The sequence below is a fragment of the Giraffa tippelskirchi genome, chromosome 8 (genome assembly GCF_054371585.1).
Source record: "Giraffa tippelskirchi isolate mGirTip1 chromosome 8, T2T-mGirTip1v1.2.pri, whole genome shotgun sequence".
Classification (NCBI taxonomy): Eukaryota; Metazoa; Chordata; class Mammalia; order Artiodactyla; family Giraffidae; genus Giraffa; species Giraffa tippelskirchi.
Window position 1 is genome coordinate 150,496,395 of NC_137282.1, and position 18,967 is coordinate 150,515,361.

The window sequence follows — 18,967 nt, forward strand, 5'->3', positions numbered from 1 at the left end:
CAAACTACGAGAAAAAAAGAATCTTTCACACAAGGTCCATCTCAAAATTACAAAAGATCCTGGGGGCCGGAAGAAGATTCAAAAAGAATCAGTAAGCCCAGAGCAGGGGATCATTTTTGATTGGAATTACTAACTATCCTAATTTAAGATAAAGTGATAGTACTCGGTTTTTGTTTGTTGTGTGTTTTTTTAACATAATTCCACTAAAGCTCTTTAACTTCTTTTGTGCCATGGGCTCCTTTGGTCTTCTGGGGAAGCCCATGAACGCTTGCTCAGACTAATGTTTTTATACGCCTAAGATAAAATACACAGGATCATAAAGGAAACACTTGTATTGAGATAGATACAGCTACTCGAAATATTAAAAAGACATTTATGATATAGTAATCTGTGTGTTTTACTAAGCATTCAATAAAAATATCCAATAGCAGGTCCAAAAATCACTGTCATTTTGAAGCTGTGATGAGCGTTTCAAGATATCTGCCAATAAGTGTAATGTGATATGAAAATTGAAACTCCAATACTTTGGCCACCTCACGCAAAGAGTTGACTCATTGGAAAAGACCCTAATGCTGGGAAGGATTGGGGGCAGGAGGAGAGGGGATGACAGAGGATGAGATGGCTGGATGGCATCACCGACTCGATGGACATGGGTTTGGGTAAACTCTGGGAGTTGGTGATGGACAGGGAGGCCTGGCGTGCTGCTCTTCATGGGGTCGCAAAGAGTCAGACATGACTGAGCGACTGAACTGAACTGATATGAAAATATCTGTGATTTCTATAGGTGATGAAGTCATAGGTACTGTCAGTACTGCTCTGATTTATTCCCTACATTCATAATGAAAAGAAATGCTAAATTTCAGTCATTGCTGTTTAGTTGCTAAGTCATGTGTCACTCTTTTGCAACCCCATAGGTCGCCAGTCTCCTCTGTCCGTGGGATTCCCCAGGCAAGAATACTGGAGTGGGTTGCCATTTCCTTCTCCAGGGAATCTTCCCGATGCAACCTGCATCACCTGCATTGTCAGGCAGACTCTTTATCACTGAGCCATCTGGGAAGCCCCAAATTTCAGTTAGAGGCTAGTAAAAATAAAGAAAGAAAATCTAGAATTCTATTTGGGAACCCCTCAAGAACCATAGACACTGGGGCCTTCCCTGGTGGCTCAATGGTAAAGAATCCACCTGCCAATGCAGGAGACATGGATTCAATCCCTGACCCGGGAAGACCCCATATGCTACAGAGCCACTGAGCCAGTGTGCCACAATTACTGAACTGGTGCCCTCGAGCCCAGGAACCGCAATTACTGAGCCCACTACTGAAGCCCAAGCAACCTAGAGCCCGTGCTCTGCAACAAGAGAAACTACCACGATGAGAAGCCCATGAACCACAACTGGAGAGTAGGCTCTGCTCTATGCAACTACAGAAAAGCCTGCGTGGCAACGAAGACCCAGTACAGCCAAAAATAAATAAATAAAATTATTGAAAGAAAAAAAATTTACTGCAAACTTAAAAAAACAAAACAAAAAAATACACTGGCCTGTGATTTCCTTGAGGTCTTATTTGTTCTGTGATTCCTGAGACCTATTTAACAGTAAGTTTAATGCACAGCCTGGAGGAGGGCATGGCAACCCACTCTAGTATCCCTGCCTGGAGAATCCCATGAACAGAGGAGCCTGGTAGGCTCCGACACAACTGAGCAACTAAGCACAGCACAACACACAGCTGCAAGACAGGCACTCAGTAAATGTTTGAACTGGACTAAGTAAATATGACCTTAAAAAAAAAATTAGTGAGATGCTGAGGAAACTCTTAGTGACCTTCAACCTCCCAAATCTCAGCTAGTCCACCTACTGCCAGCAACTGAAAAGAAAGGTATCCTTAATACACTGCAATAGACTCGCAACTCAGTGCACCGGACCTGGAAGCCAAGTCCACGAGGACAGCTAGTCAACCGGACGGTCCGGGCCCTGGAGCCCAATCGAGTTCTTTCATTTAGCAAATATTCACCAGGCACCTGGTAAGTGGCGGGGAACATTCTAGGTACTGGGTGAAGAGCCCAGGTCCAGGTGGAGGTTAGTGTGACACAAAACACAAGAAGAGGAGAGAGTAGCTGGTGGGAGAGGGGCATTTTTAGATTGGCTGGTGGCAGGGCCCTTTCTGAAGTGTCGGCTGAGTCAGTCACGACCAGGAACCATGGCCACGTGGGAAGACGTGAGGGAGGCCATTCCAGGCAGAGGGAACAGCAAGTACCAAGGCTCTGAGGCAGGAAGAAACTTGGCTCAGGCCTTCTTACTTCCCAACTTATTTCCCTCCAAAAAGCTGCTCTACTCCCTAGACCCCCCTTCCTTCCCACAAAACACCACACTGAGCATCTTCCTTTGTGCTGTGGGACCCTTGAGAAAACACATAAAAAGGTCCCTCTCCTTCCACACACCTGACTGCACCATGACCTGTCAGCGTTTCCTCTCACAGACCCTCGGGTCTCTTCCAAGACCCCGAAAGAGGCTCTGTTCATCTCTGCCGTAACCTTCCCTTCTTCCCTCCATCTATCACACGTGTTCACACGCTCCAGGCCACACTGGTCTCTCAATCAGGGAATCTCAGGGTAGGAGTTCCACAAATCACCTAATTCAACCATGACCTGTCATAATCTGATCATTCCTTCAGGGACAAGAAATTCAACCCCACTGAAGCAGCCTGTCTCTCCTAAACTTCAAAGTTCATGGACTGTACCATATAGTCAGTTGTATCTCAAACAGTTTTCTGCTGATGTATGTCTAATGATCTCTTTTTCTTCTTTAAGACATTAAGTTCCTTCAGGCTAAGAGGCAGCCTTGCCTGGCATGACTGCTCCAGAATGTAGGGGGCGGGAGTGGACTCATACAGGCCGCTCGCTACATTTAAAGCAAGATAGCCAACTACTGTAGTTTTTTTCCACTCCAAGTTCCTAGACCTACCTCTCCAAGGTCCTAGGATAGACAAGATGGAAAATTTTTGTGGAAACAGCCACAAACTTGAGACCAGATAATTATGGTGGGGCAGGCTTCTCTGGTGGCTCAGACGGTAAAGAACCTGCCTGCAACTCCGGAGACCTGGGTTTGATCCCTGGGTTGGGAAGATCATCTGGAGAAGAGAATGGCTACCAGCTCCAATATTCTTGCCTGGAGAACCCCATGGACAGAGGATCCTGGCGGGCTATAGTCCATGGGGTTGCAAGGAGTCAGACACAACTGAATGACTAACTTTCGCAACAATTCATTTCTACATCAACCTTTTTTTCTTCACAGGTGTTCTGGGCTGAAGAACATCCACCTCAGAATTCATGGGTTGAAGCCCTAGCCCCCAGTACCTCAGAGTGAGTCTTTCAAGAGATGACTAAGTGAAAAAGAGGCCGTTAATGTGAGCCCTAGCACAAAGACTGGTGTCCCTATTAGAAGAAGAGATCTGGACACACACAGAGACACCGGGATCCACATGCCCAGGGTCCATGAGAAGAGGCAGCAAGAGGGTGGCCATCTGCAAGCCAAGATGAGCAGGGCCTCAGGAGAAACCGGCCCTGCTGGCCTGAACTGAACCTAACCTTGATCTTGGACTTGCCAGCCTCCAGAATGCTGAAAAATAAATTTCTGTTGCTAAAGCCACTCAGTCAGTGGTATTTCGTTACGACGGCCCTAGCAACTAATGCAACAGGTGTCTTAACGTTGCTGCTGCTGCTAAGTCGCTTCAGTCATGTCCGACTCTGTGCGACCCCATAGATGGCAGCTCACCAGGCTCCACCGTCCCTGGGATTCTCCAGGCAAGAATACTGGAGTGGGTTACCATTTCCTTCTCCAGTGCATGAAAGGGAAAAGTGAAAGTGAAGTCGCTCAGTCGTGTCCGACTCTTGGCGACCCCATGGACTGTAGCCTACCAGGCTCCTCCGTCCATGGGATTTTCCAGGCAAGAGTGCTGGAGTGGGGTGCCATTGCCTTCTCCGGTCTTAACGTTAGACATTTCCAAAAACAAAAACTGAGACAAGGATTTGGGCGCAAACAGTTTATTTGGAAGTGCTCCCAGGGAGAAGAAGTGAGCAGCAGTGGGCAGGAGGTAGGTGTATTGTTTAAGAGTGTGTGGACCAGTTCACAGCCGTGGGTAACAGAATGTCCCCTAAAATTGTTCTGGGAGGCAGGGCCATTTAACTGATGGCTTCCTTCCTTTCCCAGGGCATGGAGGGTTGCCTCTAGGGGTGTTAGCTCCCTTGACTTGTAGGCTGCAGTGCGTGTGGCACTAGAGAAGCTCCTTGGGAGAAAGCAAAAAGCAGCTCTGCTGGCACCGGAGGTGGCTGAAAGCAGGGTGGACTGCAGGAAGAGATGGGAACGTGCAGTTAGGTGACGACAGTTGACACAGCTGGCTCTTCCTCCAGAGGCAAAAACATCCTTAAGGCAGCAACATTCTGTGATGGACCCATTTCCAGGCCACAAAGATGTAAAAGATGTTGGCATCCATGACAGCTGCTTTCCTCCCAAAGGGTAAAAATGGGTACCAGTAGATAATTGGGAGGAAGGTTACAGAAGACTCACTTGGGCAGGCAAGCTTTCAGTAGATTCTTGCAAATTCTTTTACTGTTTATTCTTTTTTTAATGTGGACCATTTTTAAAGTCTTTATTGAGTGTTAAAATATTGCTTCTGTTTTACGTTTTTTGGTTGGTTGGCCACGAGGCATGTGGGATCGATCTTAGCTTCTCAGCTGCTTAACCAGGGATCAAATCCACACCCCCTGCATTGGAAGGAGAAAAGTCTCAACCACCAGACCACCAGGGAAGTCCCATAAAAAATTCTGTCTTTTAGAGAAGAATTTTGTTTGTTTGTTTGTTTGTTTTGCTCTTTTCCAAAGCCAATCTAAAGTCTTTTACAATCTACCTGTTCCATTTGATGTAACTGGCCCTTCAGCACTGAAAGGAATTCTACCGCTTAACGAGCAGCAGAAAGAGTTTAGAGATGATTAAATCCTCGTTTAAGTTCCAGGTAATCCCTGGAAGTCAAACCATAGAAAGGATTCTCTCCCATCCAGGTTTCATCTCTGAAGCTGAGTTTTAAGGTCAAATATATGGCACTTCTGAACTTCAGATGAGATTACTTCTAGTTTATTCAAGCTACCCTTAAAGACCAATGAATGGGATCACAAAACAAATTTTCTAAATTGCCTTCAGAAAATTATTTCCATCCTTTTGGCAAATAATTGTCTGAAACGTATTATTTAACAGTTTTGTAAAGTACAACATCCAAGATGAAGTTATGCAGGGAGATGCCAGACATGAGTGGTATTTCCTGGTATTTTCCAATACTCTGAGTTCTATCACTAGAGTTGCCAGATTTAGCAAATAACAATGCAGAACACTCAGCTGAATTAGTTTCACACAAACAGCAAATAATTTATTATAAGTATATCCTAAATATTGCATGGGACATACTTAAATTAAAAATACTTGTTTATCTGAAGTTCTAATTGAATGTGGCATCTTTTATTTTATATGGCAATCCTACCTACTAAATTAAAAATACTTGTTTATCTGAAGTTCTAATTGAATGTGGCATCTTTTATTTTATATGGCAATCCTACCTACCTTAATATCCCAGAGTGGAAAATTATCAAAATTAGGATTTATAAGTAAGATTTCTTTTTAGAATTTAAACTTCCTGTTTTAACTTCAATAAACCACATGCTCAAAGCATGACTAGTTCGAATAAGCTGGTATTCTAACAGACAGGATTCCCATTAGAACTGGTGGTTCAGTCTAACGATTATGGTCATTCAATTTGAAAGAAATAAAAAAGTTTAAGAATAAATATTAAAATTTCCCTGAAATCCATGTGTAGGAACAAAAAGCCATACACTACCTGTATAAAAAACAGCGATTAAAATGTAGTAAGAACCCATTTTATTTGTATAGCTGGCCACTGTTTACCTAGTGTTCGCAAAAACTAAAACATTAATGTAGGCTATATGACCCTGGGGAGAAAAGAAACACACAAAAGAGAAAGTTGCTGAGAAACTTTGATTGGGTTTGAATGCTTTACGCACCTCAAGGAAGAGCTGAACAACTTCCTCTCCTGTCTCCTCCTCCCCTTACGGCCGAGACATGGTCCAAGGTTTTCAGGACTTAGAAGACAGCTCACATGGAAAACGCTATACCTTAGGAGATGATACACCTTGTTTGAAAAGATTTAAATGATTCTGCAATAACGGAAGAAAGTCTGACTGCAATCGAAGTAGGATTACCTGAGAGCACGACCTCTCAACCTCAGCACTGCTGACACTGGGGGCCTGAGACACGGGCTCAGTCCCTGGGTCAGGAAGATACCCTGGAGAAGGAAATGGCAACACACCCCACTATTCTTACCTGGGAAATTCCCTGGACAGAGAAGCCTGGTGGGCTACAGTCCATGGAGTCGCAAAAGTGTCAGACACGACTTAGCGACTAAACAACAACAATCCTTTGCTGCAAGGAGGGCTGCCCCTGTGCATTTCAGGGTGCTTAACATCCCTGGCCTCTGCCCACCAGATGCCAGTAGCAGCCTCCTACCTGCAGTTATGACAACCCAAAATGTCTCCAGACATTGTCAAATATCCATCCCCAGGAGGGCACAATTGCTCCAGATGAGAACCACTGGCCTAGGAGAACCATTAGTGTCTTGATTCTCTCTCTAGTCTTAAGCTCCCGGCAATTTTTAAAAGTGTCATTGTAGGGCAGCTTAGAATAACAGAGAAGGGAGAAAAAAAGTTATAAAAAAATTTGCACCAAATCATGATCAAAATTGCTCCAAACATATTTATAGTATAATTAAATGCAACAGGTCTATCTATCTAAAGACGCCTCTAATTCTCTTTATATGAGGAAGTGGAGCGCTAATGCAAGGTTTAGACTGGAGACCTGTTTTCAGCCCCATCTCTCCTACTTGCTCACCACATCTAGGAAGACCTAACCTTCTGGTTGCTTTCTATGATGTGCCTTCTCGTCTGTCTCTCCATCAATCTGGAGACGCAGGCCATGAATTGTCCCACCTTATGGATGAGTAAACGGACGTCTAGAAAAGCGAAATAACTTTGCTGAGCTCCACACCTCGAGAGATTTCAAAACTAAGTAACTGCAAAGTTCTAACCTCTTAACCTCAACGTGGGGGAAAAACAAGTCACTAAATGTCTCTGACCTTCATTCCGTTTCCTCACCTGAAACCCAGAAATAACATTTCTCAGTATTTCTCAGAATCACTGCAAGAACTTAAATTTCAATTCAGTGAGTCGTTAGACAGCAGGGACCAAAGTCCCCGCCGCGGGCAGGTGGCTATCTTCAGCAATTTCTGAATGACTGTGGCATTCTCTAGGCCTGCTGCACTTGAACTGTGCCCATCTCAAAGGCCAGGAGAACCACACCCTGCTTCTGAGATCTACTTAGACTAGAAAATGAACTGGAGCCAACTCAAGGTGTAAGAGCACTATCAGGAATGCAAATGTAAACAGTAAACAGCATAATTAACCCTTAGGACTTGAAAAGAGGAGAAGAGATCTGGCTGGGAAGGGGTGTGGTGACTGGTGGGAGGACCCCGCCCTCAGTCATTTCCCCTCCTTGCTAGGGGCCCAGTCACCTCCAGTGGAACACCCAATGCATGGGTGCGGCTGAGTGGCTACCCTGAGCCCCCAAGTACCCCTGTAGCTTAGTGGACAAAGTCACAAGGGATCTGAGCGGAAGGAGGCCATGAAGATCGCTCACACCTGACAGATCAGAAATGAGCCAAGGTGTGAAAGAACTGACCTGGCCCTTCCAGGCTGTGAGCCCCACCAGGCCTCAGGTCCCCACGAGAAGCCTGACCCCACAGCAAACCCCTCTGCTGGCTGGCCCTGGCCCATCCTTCTTTCCTAAGCAGCCTCCCAAGAAATCACCGCACAGTCAGGCCCGCCTCCAACAGTCATATTTGTCACACACCTATTTTTGCAGGAGTAGTTTCGGGACCCAATCATTGTTTTGAACTTCTAAAGGAAAACGCCATTTGGGCAGCACGTTCCCTAAAGCACAAGTGAAACGTTTCATCTTTGGGTTACAAAGTCCCACTAGGGTAAGAAGCAGCTGTGGGTGTGAATACAGGGAAGGATCGAAATTCCTATCACAGGATAAGAAATGCAATGAGGTTGAAGTCCATTCAATATGCTTGAGGGGAGGGAGCAGTTAGCAATGGTGGGCAACACCCTGCTGCTTTATTATGGAGGCACACGCAGCAGTGCCTTATACAGAACCTTTAATTCGAAGTCCCTTTCCCCATTTCCCCTCATCGCCCCCCCCCCGTCCCCCCCAGTTATCATAGTGGGGAAGGTACAGATAGGTGGTTTAGAGTAGCAGTAGATCACAGGCTGCTCGAAGAGAAAAATGTCTCACCCATCGTTCCATGAAGCCGCATTTAGATTCTAGGTCTAATTTCAACAGATATCAGCACAACGGAGCTACGGTTACAGCGGACAGATCATTTGTCAAGAATGGAAAAAAGCAGTTGTATTGGGGGTGGCGGGGGCGTGGATGGGAAGGAAAAAGTGAAAGTATATTTTAAAAGAAAGACGGAGAAGAACGGCTAATAGAGTGGGCAGAGTTAAAACTTCAGCCCCAGGAGCTAGGGGAAAGCTCAGGTCAGCGGAGGTGAAGCCAGGGCATCCGAGTTCCTGGCACCACGTGGTCACCCCCAGAGCAGCCCCATGGCCCACCTGGGGGTCACAATCCTAGGACACTAGGTGGTGATTGGAAAGATTCGCCCAATGGGCAGGTAGGACTGAAACAGATATACCAGCCATAACTGCAGACCTAAAAAACAAGGCTGGGCAGCCAGTGCTAGATAGGTAATAAAGTAATCATACATTTACCTTTCAGTCTGGAAGGAAACCTTGCAAGTTTTCACAAAATTAGAGTGCAGTCATGCAGCAAAAGAATTCTTTGATGAAGTGCCTTGTGTTTTATGGTAAAGTGGGCTGATTATACAAGTAAGTGAACAACAAAGCACAACTATATATTATTATTTTTATATAGGTCTCTGAGATTTAATAGCTATGCTTCTATCCTTACACCTGTGACTGTTGAAGAAAAGGAAAAAATGAAATAATTTAGGATATTAAAAAACAAAATTTGACCTGCTGATTGCCAATTTACTGCACACGAGAAATTCACTAAGCATCTAATAACTTACATTCGGGGGGTAGTAGTTCTGCCCAGCTATTCTGTTAGGTATTTTAAATTATAATTTCAAATGGACTCATTGTCACAGGCCTCTGGGTCCGTTTTACACACAAAATCAATATACTACTACTAATAAATAGGATTACTTTTCCACGGCTCCTGGTGGGAGCTCAGCTGGACTTGTTTGGGAGGCAGTTTCAAAGTTCTCCGAAGAAAATTACTTTCCTGATGTTCACCCTTAAAAACCCACTGAAGGCACCTGAGAGAAATTGAATCCAGAGGCAACCAGCAATGGGACGGGAAGGCTTAGACTGGTGCTCAGTTGCTCAGTCATGACCGACTCTTTGCGGCCCCGTGGACTGTAGCCCACCAACTCCTCTGTCCAGGTAATTTTCCAGACAAGCATACTGAACTGGGTTGTCATTTTTACTCCAGGGGATCTTCCCAACCCAGGGATTGAACCCACGGCTCTTGTGTCTCCTGCATTGGCAGGTGAATTCTTTACCACTGCACCACGTGGGAAGCCCCATAGACTGGTAGGTAGATGGATTTAGACACAGAGAGAAAGAGTCCCTGTTTAAGCCCTCCTCTTAGGATCTCTGCAGACCTTTGTTCCTCCAACACGTGCTGCCCTTTCTCTGAAAATATAGAAGCTCCCAGGGTCCTGTCTGTGGCTTCTTCCATCAAAATGCCCCTCCTTTAACATCTGGGGCTGTGTATGCCTCACCTCTGTACGATCCATGCCCTGACCCGATGATGCTCTCAGAGCCAAGGACGAGTTAAACTAGTGTCCTGCCTAAGAAGCATCTGCTAAGTGATTTCTCTCCTCTCACTTTATATATTTTACACTGTGGCCCCACCTTGACTCATCCTAAATTGGAAAAACTACTCTTGGCAAAGCCGGGTCTTTCAACTCTTGCTGCCCCAATGTGTGACTCCTTAGGAGAGATCTTGTTAGGTCTTCTTCGCACAATAAAGACTGCTTAAGTGCCATCAACTGCCCCACAGAACATGGAAACACTTGATAACCCACCCCAGACAAAGGCCTGTAAGTATCCCATGAAGAGACTCCATGTGTCTGGGGGTGGGCGGGGAGCATTCAGAGTTAAGAGAGAGGTTTGAAATCCTTTCGTCTGGAAGTGTAGCTGGGGACAAACAGCTTAACCACTGAGCCTCACCTTCCCCCTTTACAGATGAGGGAGGGTTGCTTTGCAAGATGAAATAATATATGTAAGACACTCATTGCCATTCCTCCTGTACAAAACTATTCAATCGGGTTGCTGTGGTGGTGGTTTTGTCACAATAAAGTAGGCAACTGTTATCTTTCTTATGGCGCCAAATTGACGGGGGTAGGGGAGAGAGAAACCCAGTCTGTACAATTGCAAGAATGTATAAAAAAGAATGAATAATGAAAACCGATAATGAACCAATAATGAAAAGCAATTTTAATGAAAAAACCAAGTATAAGATGAAAGAGGATGGGATTTTTCTAATTTGTAGCAAAACATAGCATAAAGTTACTGTATTTAGAGGGACGGTATTTCCTTAGAAAGAGACAAAGGTATCAGTAGGGCAGAGCAGAAGGTCCAGGGACTGATCAACACAGATCCATGCACGAGGCTGCACATGTACACACACACACAACAAAAGTGGCATTTCAAATCCATGGGTAAAGGCTGAACCACTCAATAAATGGCATAGTATAACTGGCTATCCATTTGGGAAAAATACAGCATCAGATCTTTAACACCTACACATAACCCCCTTCCAAAGAGGTTAAGTATCAAAATAATAAAATTATAAGATCAGAAGAAGAAATCAGAGAATAGTTTATAATTTGGGGATTAGGAAGGGCTGCCCAACTGACAAAGACCATAATTGTATACATTAAAAAATGAGCAAAATTTCTGTACAGAGAAATACATCTCATAGATAAAAGAAAACCGACAAACTGGCAAAAAAATATTTAGTACGCACACGTGTGCACACACATACGTACAGAGGAAGTGCAGTATCTGAGAAGCTCCAGTAAATCATGAAAAGTTCCAATAAATCAGTAAGAGAACTATAAATAGCTGTATAAACACAAATGATAAAGGATTCAAAGCAGCAACTCACAGAAATACATTGGGCAGAGATGCTTAAATTGACTAATTCCTCTCTCTTTCATCATCTGTAAAATCACAACAGTATTCATACCAAATTCACAGGGATGTTGAACTTTAAATTAGAAATTTCATTTAAAGTGCTTAAAACAATCCTGTCACATAAAACATCCAACAAATATTATTAACCAGCAGCAGTAATAATAGCAGCAGTGGTGGTGATGACAGTCGTATAATTAAAGAAACACAAAACAAGAATCAGGAGATAGTATCTAGCATTTCTAGCAAAACCATCATAAGCGAAACTGCAAAACAACTAACGTGATCTCACATCGTAAAAAGTATGAGAAAAGAAGCATTCTCCACACTGGTGAGAGGAAGAAGAATTGCTTTGGCTTTTAGTGGGGGACAATTTGGCCTTACCTATCCAGCATTTGGGGTTTCCAGGTAGCTCAGTGGTAAAGAATCCACCTGCCAATGCAGGAGACATAAGTTCAATCCTTGGGTCGAGAAGATCCCCTGGAGAAGGAAATGGCAACCCATTCCAGTATTCTTCCCTGGAAAAATCCCATGGACAGAGGAGCCCGGCAGGCTATAGCCCATGAGGTTGCAAAAGAGCCAGACGTGGCTTAGTGACTAAACAACAACAATCCAGCGTTTTACTATATGTGCCTTGAGACAGAAATCCAATATATGTATAGAAATCTACATATTCAATACAATATATGAATATGTATATGAATATATATGAATATGAACGTATCTACATATTCAACATAATATATATAATATAATCTACAAATTCAATATATGTAAAGAAGTCTACATATAAGAACTTTAAATAGAGTGTAATCTATAAAAAATTTGAATCACTATGTTGTGCACCTGAAATTAATACAATATTGTAAATCAACTATACCTGAATTAAAAAATTTTAAAAGAAATCTAGCCTTCAGAAATACACACATGCACAAAAACATATGTACAAGGATATTCAGTGTAGAACTGGTTATAAAATTAGGAATAACAATCAAATAGGAAGAGTTTACTACATTCTGGCATATCCCGTATAATGGGTAGCAGTTCCCTGGTGGCTCAACTGGTAAAGAATCCGCCTGCAATACGAGAGACCTGGGTTCAATCCGTGAGTTGGGAAGATCCCCTGGAGAAGGAATCGGCTACCTACTCCAGCATTCTGGCCTGGAGAATTCCAAGGACTGTATAGTCCATGATGTTGCAAAGAGTCGGACACAACTGAGTGACTTTCACATACAAGGTGTAATGGACATCAAGATGGAAATACATCTAATAGCTGTTAAGTACAAACTGGAAGCTGCAATTTGCATCTGCACATAAGATATATATTTGCAAGTAGATATAAAAGGGACAAACCAAGCTGTGGTAGTCACCTCTGGAAAGTGAAGCAGGACTAGGAGGGAGTGGAGAGGGTATTTCAAATTTTACTTCACTGACTTAGACCATCTTTGATTTCTTTAAATAACAAACCTGGACTAAAAACAAGTATTTTCCCTTTAAAAAAAAAAAAAAGGCAACAAAGTCAGTGTTATCCTAACAGACACCACTGGACGCCTGAGTAAATGACAGTGTCCATTATGTTCTTCCAGCAGAAGGCAGGACTCCCGACCCTGCAGGTGAGCTCCAGAGGGGAGCCGGCACAGTGGGAAGATGCTAACAGGATAATTCAAACCTCTGTTTTCTGACTCAGCTAATAACCTTCTGATCGCAAACCCAAGGCAATACCAATTTCTGCAACTGTCCACTTGGCAGTTATGTTTCTCAGAGTAAATTAGTAAGTTTGCATTCTAGTTCATCAACCTCCAGAACTCGGATTTACACCAAGTAGTCCCCAGGGCAATAAATAAATAAAGTCCTTAATCGTGCGAAGTCGGGGTCTGTGTCTAGTCTGATTGAGTGCACTTCTCCAAGGTGCAAAGAGCCGGAGATTTAGCTGACTTGAAAGAGGCAACCCACAAGCTGACCACTGTAACTTTATTCTTCTATTACAGCAAAACTCCAGGGCTCGGTAACTTGTTACTGTCAAATGTGACGATGCGTGTTTAGATCCGTCTAAAAAATATTTATGAAACTCAACCATGCAGCCAGCATGGCTCTAGTCTTTTACTTCTAGATACTAGATTCTAGTCTTTTACTTCTAGTCTCGATACTTCTTTTACTCTGCAAGGCACAGGGGAGGCCCACACCCTGGTCCTCAGACCTGGTTTTGGAAAGGGTGGTGGGCACACCGAGTCATGACAGACCTTCAGAGGTGGTGGCACTGAAGGGCCACACCCTGGCCACCCTTAGCATATACAGGAGCGAACGTTCAAAGTCAAGGACTGAGAAAAGCTGATCCTTATTCTCGAGTGAGGCAGGAAGCAAGAAATGAGTACTGCTTGCCTTACTTTCCCAACCTCTATAATACAATCAACCACAAATGGCAAACTGAAAACCATCACTGAAACCAGAAGTTGTTTTGGCTGAAGGTGGGCAGATGGGAGCGGGGGGAGGAAAGGCCCACCAAAGAGGAGGGCAGCAACAGAATTTCTGTTAGTCTGATTTGGGCTTTAAAAAAATAAAAATCCATCTTTGGGACTTCCCTGGCAGTACAGTGGTTAAGATGCCACGCTTCCAATGCAGGGGGTGCATGTTCAAACCCTGGTCAGGGAAATAAGATCCCACATTTTCAGACAAAGAAAAAAAAATCAATTTTCATGGGAAAAAAAAGGAAATATCAGGTAACATCTACTTCTTTTAAGTCTCTAAGTTTATTTAATTACATACATATTTAATACAAGTTTTAACAGATCAAAACTTCTGATTCCATGATTTTGGTTATAATTTATACGATGGTTATTCATACTCATTCAAACTGTCTATAGTCAAAAGCTTTTCACATAAATAACTGTGGTATCTATTTAATGCCTTTATTGGTTTTCATAATGAGTTGGGAACAGGGGCGGGAATTTATCAAGTGGCTGGACACTCTGTGCCCAGCTCCAGGCTGGACGCTGGCCCAGGGTCTCTCATTTCATTTACTCCTCACGGTATCTTTAAATACCCAAATTACCAGACATGTAAGGAGAGCTACCATTTCATCTCCAGGGAAGCCTGGTCCATCTAGCTGGCTTATGATGTGAGGGTTTTTTTTACTGGTGCTATACAGAAAAGAATGGGATTCCCTGGTGGCTCAGGCGGTAGACACCTGCAGTGCAGGAGACCTGGGTTCGATCCCTGGGTCAGGAAGATTCCCTGGAGAAGGAAATTACAACCCACTCCAGTATTCTTTCCTGGAAAATCCCATGGACGGAGGAACCTGGTGGGCTGCAGCCCAGAGGGTCGCAAAGAGTCAAAACACGACTGAGCGACTTCATTTTCACTTTCACTTTCAGATAGATAAGAGGACGATTAAAAGAGAAGACATTAAAAGAAGGAGCATAACTGTCAAACACACACATCACAAGCCTCTGGAGAAAAGGGAAGGAAGCAGTTTTCCCATTCACGGGATGCTGAAAAGCCCAAAGAAGGCTAAGAATGTCTGTGACTGAATTCTGCGCTGTGGCTTGCAGGATCCTCCTGTTTCAAGGGGGGAGGCCAGGCTCAGAAGAGATCGAAGCACACTGCCAGTTTTGAACTGTCTTGATACATCTAAGACTGTCTTTCGTAAGCTCTGCTGTTTTTGGAAATGTACTATATGGGGCAGGGCTTCCCTGGTGGCTCCGACACCAAAGAATCTGCCTCCAATGCGGGAGACCCAGGTATGGTCCCTGGGTCAGGAAGGACCCCTGGAGAAGGGAATGGCAACCCACTCCAGTATTCTTGCCTGGAGAATTCCATGGACAGAGGAGCCTGGCGGGCTACAGTCCGTGGTGTTGCTAAGAGTCGGACATGACCGAGTGATTCACACACACACACACACACACACACACACACACTACATGGGCCAACTCCCTCTCTGATGGCAGCACATAACACAGCCCAACCCAGACCTTGGTTTCCCCTAGTCTTTTTTGTTGAGAGGCATCTTTCCCCAAACCATGCCTCTCAAACTTGATGCTTCGGAACAACCTGGGCTGGGGGTACCTGTCAAACCCCGAGATGCTGGCAACACCCAGAATTTCTGAGTCAGTAGGTCTAGGGTATAAATCCAAAATTTACATTTCTAACAGGCTGAGTGCTGCTGCTGGTCTAGAACCACAGATTTAAGAAACTACATTGTAAAAAAAAAAACAACAACAAAACAGGATCCATCTAACACGGAAATGGGTGCTCTGGGACAACCCAGAGGGATGGGGTGGGGAGGGAGGTGGAAGGCGGGGTGTCAGGCTGCGGGGGGGGGGGCACATGTGCACCCGTGGCTGATTCATGTTGAAGTAAAACCACCACAATACTGTAATTTTCCTCCAATTAAGATGAATAAAATAATAATAATAAAAAAGACAGGAACGGTGGGAGGTGGGTATTTTGCCAAAATGTGGCAAAATTTTCATCAATCGTGATCCAAGCCACATGAAGGCAGGGGATTTTTGTGCCTACACTGCTGCATCCCCGGAACTTAGAACAGGGGCTGGCATAGATACTCGGTGCCCCAAACATATCTGCTAAGTCAGGCAAATGGATCAGTTTGCCCCGTGGTGGAAACTGCAGCCGGCACGGGGATGGAGGTGCGAGGGAAGTGCTTGTGGAAACACCAGGAACGAAGGGCATGGCTTTTAATAGCTGAACTGCCCTGAGAGGGAAGCTCAGCTTGACAGCAATGATTGCAACAACAGTAATAACGATACACATGATGACAACAAACATGTCAGAGTGTACAGTATGTGGCCAGCGCTGGAGCCAGCACTTCACATGCGTTAGGGCGTTCAATTTGTACAACTACCTATGAGATGGAAACCTTGATTCTCCTCATTTAACAGGTGAGGACAGGTTAGAAAGTAAGTGATATGACCAAGTCCTTGGTCTATCCATGGAGAAGCTGGTCCCGAGCAGAAGGTCCCTGTTTTTTCAGAAAGTCTTTTCTTAATTACCCAGTTGAGTCAATGATAAATGCAAAACTTCTTTGGCCTTCTTGGAACTGCAGACTTTGATCCCTTCTTCTCCAGGTTAGGGAGGGGCTTCGAGTAGCCCATCGATCGTAAAACAGGCGGGGCTTTGCTGGCTACACAGAGCTTGTTTTCTCCGTATCATCTCTCAGTGGTGGACAGTGATCCCAGCGCTGGGATCCATGTGGTTCCATGTGGTGCTTGGGCATGCCCAACTTAAAAAGCTAGTTCAGTGTTTCATCAACAGGCCAGGGGAGGGGGCCAGGGAGAGGTGCGGGCCGATTTTGCTCTCAGGGGACACTGGACAATGTCCAGAGATATTTTGCTTCTCGTAACTGGAAGGTGCTACTGGCATCTAGTGGGCGGAGGCCAGTGACGCTGCTCAACACCCCACGGTGCACAGGACCGCCTGCCCACCACAAGGAGGAGTCTGGCCAAAATGTCAATGGTGCCAAAACGCTGCTCCTGTTTTGAACCTCCAAAAGCCTGCTCCATCCTCGCCCCCAGGTTGGATGCCTAAGAAACTTCATCGATACCCTCTTAGGGCCCTCACCATCTTTTATCTCATCTTAGTTACTGAAAAATTTGTTTCATCTCCCCTATCTCATGATGAACTTGAAGGCAAGAGCATCTTAGTCACAGGAGCACCCAGAATACTGGGAACCCAGTCAGCTCAGAGTGGGTGTTCAGTGTCTGTCCTGTAGTTTGCTTATCCTCAAATGGGTAAAAAACACTGAGAATTCAGATGTAATCAGTTTTCAAGAGCTCCTACCATGGAGAAGGGGTGGTGGGGTATATACACTAAGTTAGGAATGCACAGTACACTTCCTATAACTCATTGAATCCTTTCAATTACTGAAGGAGACAGGAACACTATTTTAGGTAGTTACAGCTCATAGATGGAATTTGTGAAGGATCACATGCTGGTAAGGGACAGGGCCCATTTCTGGAGCCAGATTGCAAAGCCCTCTTCTCCTTCTGTACCCCACAACCAATGCTATGGGTCCCCAGAGTTGAAAACCTTCCTCCTAAAGACCAGTCCCAGGATTAGAGTGTCTGAGATGCTAGCAAGGAAAACAGGAATAGAAAAGGTTGAAAACTTTACCACATTATTAGTGGAATCATCACAAGTTTGGGTATCTACCACACCAACAAAATTGGTCAATTCAAGGGTTATTGCAAATAGGCTTAAACACAAGTTACATATTTAAAAATCAATAACAAAGAATTTACATGGCTTTCATTTTTAAACTTTAATATGCTAGGGCTTAAGAAAATAAATTCAAGTGTTTTTTTTTTAACCTGTAAAATTAGAGAGCCTAGGAAATCATGGTCAAAAAAGCCATCTTAGTTCAAGACATAATTATGTGACCTTTCTCTATGCACAGCTCTCTCCAGCTGGCTCCTCTTTGCTTTCAGAGGCTGCAAACTATGGGCTTTCTCAAAGCAGCCAGGAGCCAGGCCCAGACCTGGGAAAGCACGTCATAAATAACAACTGATGGCTAGTCTCTGGGAGCCCTGACAGTATTGATCCTCCCCCACCCCCAAATCAACCTGATGAATCTGTCTCATTTTCATATTATAAAGGGAGAAGTGAAAATGAAAGGTTTTTGTGGCACTACTTTTTTTTTTTTTTAAGGCTAGGGAGATCAGTTCTTGGCTGGCTGTTGTTCATCAAGCCTTCCCCTCTAACCTCTGTGCCAAAGCCATATTTCTAATGCTGGGTCCCAGCCTCTTAGAAAGCTGGGTGGCCCCTGGCATCCCTCACAGCCAACACATTCCAAACTCATCATTCCCTCCACGTGGTGCAAAACCCTGATGGAGGAAAAACTCAGTCCATTCTTTCAGGCCCAGAAGCTAAACATGTTGGGAGCCAAGGCCATGTATTTCTTCTCTCATCCATCTTGCCTTTCACACCATCCCTGTTGCTGTCCTGCTTCTAGATTCATCGACACAGTAGCACCCATGCTCTAAATGGTATGCCCCACTTCTCTTTCCAGGGGAATTTCTGGCTTTTTGTTTACTTGGTAACCTGTTCCAGGCAGGCCCAGACCCAACAGAATGGAAAGCCTTCCTACTATCAGGCAAAGCAAATCTCTCAAGGGCAGGGTGTCCAGTGAATTGCCATGGTTCCCAGTGGCGTTGTGCTAGGCAGTAGTGCTCACTTGGACCCCCTAAGATTCTCGGCCTTTTGGGAAGTCCTTGTTTCACCTCTTTTGGGTTTTGGGTCACATTTCTATGGATGGTTTGCCTTTGGCAATGAGCCAGAAATCCAGAAGTTGGGAAAAGGGTAGGTATGGGGTACCGGTGCACCTGGCCAACATTTCTGGAGTCTGCGAGGAAGGACTTGGGATGAATGGAATGTGTGCTGATTCTGTAGGCAGCTCCTGATTCTGCAGGTCATTCCAGCTGCAGGAACCTTTGCTTGTGTTCAACCATCTGCAACAGTGTTTCCCAAATGTTCCAGAAGGCCAGGGCACTTCTCTGACTGAGGGTAGAGAAAGTGCCTGGAGACCTGCATCTGGAACACATGCTGCAGGCAATTCTTATTCTCGAGTAGCTCGGAAAAAAAAATTTGATCCCTTCTTTTTGACAGGTATCTGGGGTCC

At 44.6% G+C, this 18,967-nt stretch overlaps 1 protein-coding gene and 1 long non-coding RNA gene across 4 annotated transcripts in view; both read right to left on the reverse strand.

Annotated features, from left to right (window-relative positions):
• Positions 1-18,967, reverse strand: part of E2F3 (E2F transcription factor 3) — an 81,577-nt gene that overhangs the window by 52,245 nt on the left and 10,365 nt on the right. The gene's annotated exons all lie outside the window — the stretch shown is intronic.
• On the reverse strand, positions 4,019-7,108 carry LOC145516663 (uncharacterized). Its single transcript, XR_014061625.1, has 3 exons — positions 6,380-7,108; positions 6,061-6,171; positions 4,019-4,755 (listed from the first exon to the last, which is right to left on the reverse strand). It is a non-coding gene; the product is annotated as an uncharacterized LOC145516663 (long non-coding RNA).